This window comes from Hippocampus comes, unplaced genomic scaffold, assembly GCF_001891065.2.
Source record: "Hippocampus comes isolate QL1 unplaced genomic scaffold, H_comes_QL1_v1.1 scaffold204, whole genome shotgun sequence".
Lineage (NCBI taxonomy): Eukaryota > Metazoa > Chordata > Actinopteri > Syngnathiformes > Syngnathidae > Hippocampus > Hippocampus comes.
Window position 1 is genome coordinate 44,701 of NW_017808052.1, and position 4,563 is coordinate 49,263.

Sequence of the window (4,563 nt, forward strand, 5' to 3'; positions counted from 1 at the left end):
TCTCGACGCTCGTGAGCTTGTTCTCCGTTTTTGTCCGTCTTAGTTTGTTCTTGTTGTCGCCGTAGTTCAGTTTCCTAGTCGTCGTGTTATTTATTTTGTATTTTTTTCGCGATTGGATTTCCTTGTCCTCTTGTCAAGATCATGACGTCGCTTTGCTATTCCTCGCTTTGTGCTTGCGCTTTTCGATATTCATGCTTATCCCGGCCCTGCGTACCAGTGATCTTATTTGTACTTTGTTGGTCTTGCACCCATTCTCAATAAACGTTTTTTTTTTTTTTTTTTTTTTTGGTCAAAAAAAGATTTGATCCATGTGTAGGTCTGTGGGATCATTTGTAAGGTTGAACTCTGAAATTAGAGCGGCAATATTGGAACCATACATTGGATGACGAGCGAGTCATTTGACTTTTTGCCCGCCGGCGCCTTCGATCATGAAGAAGGAAGGCGGCGTGGGAGACGATGGACAAAAACGCTCGCTTGCTATCATTCGTGCCACGTCGCCCACATTCGAGTCCCCTCCGGCACCTCTTACAGAAGGCTACTTGTGTGTGAGAAACGTGTGACTTGAGTGAGAGAGCGAGAGAGAGAGAGAGAGAGAGAGAGAGAGAGAGAGAGAGAGAGGTGGGGGGGGGGGCGATACAGGAGGCGAGCCTGCGATGTGCAAGCCGGCCGCTTTTCCGCACACTCTGCCCGGCTGGTGAGCTTTTCACACTGGCGTGCGTGGAGGCAGGCGGATCAAGTTGCGAGAAACAACAGCGGCTTGGAATTGCATTGGAATTTGCTCGTGCACGGAAGCGCGTCGGCGCGGTCGGATTCTACCACATCTGTGGGCGAACCGCATCTCCCTCCTCCTCCTTCTCCTCCTCCTCCTCCACTTTGCTCTGCTCTCGACGACGTCGCCTGGCGGATGATATCATTCCGTCAAGTCATTCTCGAAAAGGTCAAGGCTTGCGCTTGTCGGACGGACGTGGGAACGAGGAGACTCGCTCCCGTCGGGCGGCGCGGCTTTCTCAAAGTTTCTCAACCGGTGTAGAACCGCGCGACGGATTAGTCGGAGAGACGTCAGCGTTTGTGGTCTTCCCGCCACCTGGATCGCCGAGTGCTTACCAGTCAGATTTGGGAGTTCTTCACCCCCCCTCCCCACCGTTCCTCTTCGCGGTCATACCACTGAACCAAGGTCGGGTGAAATGAGTTTGCATGCTTGAAAGGGACCGACATCTGCCGCTGCCTCTTCCGATCGGAAGCATGAACTTGACCTGATGCTCCTGACCGCGGTGAGTATTTTGTATCCAGCACTTGTCTAATTGGCGTCGATCATGAAGGCTCGAAACTAAGAACGACAAGAAAGAAAAAAAAGAAAAAAGCTCCAGCATGCATTCAGAATGTTTGCTTGTGCTCGAAACTAAGAACAACAAGAAAAAAAAAAAAAAGCTCCAGCATGCATTCAGAATGTTTGCTTGCGGTTTGAAGTGAGAACGCTGACGGCAAATATTTGAGCCGGTGCGGCGTGTCTGTTTTCCAAGGTGCGTGTGCACGAGGCGGGCAGAATTTCCCCACGGCGCCACCCCCCCAAGCCGCGGCCCACGCGCACGTTCTCACACGAAACAACAACAACAACAACAAAAAGATTCACAGCATTTCTCGACAAAGCCGAGTTGGCGGCTCGACGCCTCCGACACGTTTCTCAGCATGCCAGTGTGTCTGCGGTTTTGTCATCCGCTCGTTTCTCCTTCAAGTCCCATTGATCTGCGATTTTTTTTCCATTTTGCCCCGAGGCTCCTTTGTGAAAGGTGCCCTGACTTGCGGAAACGTTGAAGCATGACTCCGCTAATGAGCCAAGCCATCCTATTTCGACGACGAGTCTCCTGGCTAGGCTGGAGCCTAATTGCAACGGGCGCAATTGAACTTTGCATGAAAGCAACGTACGGAGGTGAAAAGAGAGCCGTTCGAGAACGCGATGGTCCCATGGAAGGCACTCCCTCGCAGCTGTTCATTTTCACCGCCACTTTTTCCCGCTTTTTGGCCCAAGTGTCCGAGCGTCAGACTGTTTATTGGGCCACGGCGGTGCCGCTGCTCAGCTGTGTCCTCATCTATCGCGGGAGACTGGTGAACCCGAGCGTGTCCAAGCCTGAGAGGCACACTCTCTCGCCTTATGAAGTGATGGATTTCTCGCCCGGCGGTGGTGGCGGCGGCGGCGGCTTCCGGCCCCGCGCAAAGAGAAAGCCTGTCCCGTTGTCATGTATCCACGTCGCCGTTGATGTGAAAACTATCTGGTATACGCGTATGTACTGCAGGGCTGGCCAAACTTTTTCGTTTTGGGGGCGTATCACAGAAAAATGGAAGGACGAAAGGGCCACTTGACAAATCTTTTCACGTTCAAACAATTCTACATTGTTTGTATTGTCTCGTTCATTTCATCAGCTTTCTGTTCGTTACGTTGATTTGTGTCGCCCTTCACCACAAAAAGAGTCTCAAAGGGCTTCACGTGCCCACGGTTGACAAATATGAACGAGATCTTCTGACCTGAACTGCCCCAGAAGGGCAGTAAAAAACATTTGGGGAAAAATGAGGAACCCTGAGAAGGGGCCGCAGACTGGTGAATCCCCCTTATGGGACGACCAGGTTGCAATGGATGCCGAGTGACACAATAATTGACGATGCTATCAAAGTCCATTGAACCAGATGAAAACGCCGCAGGAGGGACGCCTTCGGAGAGGTCTTCAAGGTGTTAATTAACTGTTTCATTCCACAAGACGTACTTGTAAAATTAGGCCCCGCCTACCAAGGACGTACTTGTACGTCTAAATCGTTTTTTTTTTTGCGTCACAAAGAGAAGGAAGGTCGGATGCAATCCGTGAATAAGAATAAGCCGTTTGCATTGTAAATCATGTCAAAAAGCGACCAGTAGGTGGCAGTGGTGCCTCACATGCTCGAAATGCACGATTTTACAAAAAGCTCTTTTTCTCTGCTTTTTGCCCAGGAATCGCCGTTTTCATGAAACGTAGCCATTTTGTAATGCCGATTGCTGAAGAATGGAAAAAGAAGAGAGTACAAACTTTATTTTGGTAGGCTCCGTGTTTATGTAGCATTAGAACCAAATATTCTGTGGGCCTTGCAAGATCGGTCAAAATCCAGTCAAATGCTGGGATTGGGGGCGTTGCTCGAGTGAAAATGGCTGGGATTGAATGAGTTCAGGCAAATGGTTGAGGGTTAATTTTTCCGGGGTGGCCAACAGCCCTCTAGCTCACAGCTTGATCCGGCTCTGCACTTCACAGCAGCCGAATCCTTTCTGCACATTCAGAACCAAACAAAGAACAAGCTGTACTCAAGTGACCATTTTTGCAAACAGTTTACTTGAGGATCATCAACGCGATGTCTTCCGAAATCAGCCATCGAGCGCAAAGTGGTTGGAAGGATTTTGAAATTGAATTCGCTTTATTCACTCCGGTGTCTTGAAGAGAAATCGTCTTGCTCTTTTATTCCGAAACGGCTTTCTTTGTATCTTCCAATACAAAGAAAAGCAACAAATGTATTCGCATAATCTTTTTCTGACAGCCTCTCTTCTCACTCTGCCCGCCTTCCCCTTTTTTACTGACCTTGTGGCCCATGTCAAATTTTTATTTGACATGGGCCACAAGGTTAGTGTTAGTATTTGACATTTAATTCATTTTTAGTATATTTTTTGTTTGTTTGTTTGTTTGTTTTTTGGTCCCGTCGCGGGCCGCAAAGGGCTCCCGGGATGTAGTTTGGACAACCCCCGTCATACCGCACCGTTTTGTTCGCGAGCAGGTAGCTCTTGGCTCAGGGTCACCATGCAAACTGGGCCAATGGCATGCCGAAGAGGGCTTGCTCCTTCTCACCGTTTGCCGTTGCGTGTCTGGCGGATGGCTGAAGAGAGACGAACAAAAGCGGTCGGGAACAAAACAAATCACTGTCACCCTCCACCCACACAGCTCCTTGAAAAACAGTGCCAGGAAAAAAACCAAGTGAGAACATATGCGGAGGTGTGTCTCCCCCTCGCCAGCCCGCCCCAGGACATGACGCAAGAGATCAACGCCGCCACGCTTGTGGCGGCGGCTCATCGGTTGTTGAGGTGCCGGCGCACAGCAAGCGTTTGACGCCAATAGCAGCTCCGGGGGCCAACGTCGCCAAAGAGCAGCAGCTTTGATTTCATCCAACTCCTCGGATCCAACAGTTGGACCTCAAGTAACGAATTCAGCAGGTGTGAGGAAGTTCCCGGTCGGTGCCACCAAACTTGCAGCTTACTGAATTTCCACATATGCAGAGGAAAGATCCGTCAACAAACTTTGATGTGTAAAATGAAGCGCACGCTGTGAGAGATAGCGACGCGCAAGACTGTAAAGTCATTTACTGAGGACGTGGGAGTTGTAATAAGCCTGACATAGGAAGATAAAGAAAGGCAAAAAAAAAAAAAGGCCCACAAATAAAATGTGCCGTTTCACTCTTCTGCTCATTATCTGCAGCCCAATATATGATGATCAGGAGCAAAAGAAAAAAGTTTTGTCTCCAATCTATAAAAGGTTTGGGAGCGAAAAGACCAACAAT

The 4,563-nt window shown here is 49.4% G+C and overlaps 1 protein-coding gene across 1 annotated transcript in view; it reads left to right on the plus strand.

The window, feature by feature from the left end:
• Positions 1-374: 374 nt before the first annotated feature.
• The window catches only part of LOC109508220 (BMP/retinoic acid-inducible neural-specific protein 3-like), a 27,610-nt gene continuing 23,421 nt past the window's right edge, over positions 375-4,563 (plus strand). The window contains exon 1 of the mRNA XM_019858100.1: positions 375-1,271. The gene's annotated coding sequence lies outside the window, so the exon portion shown is untranslated. The remainder of the gene's footprint in view (positions 1,272-4,563) is intronic.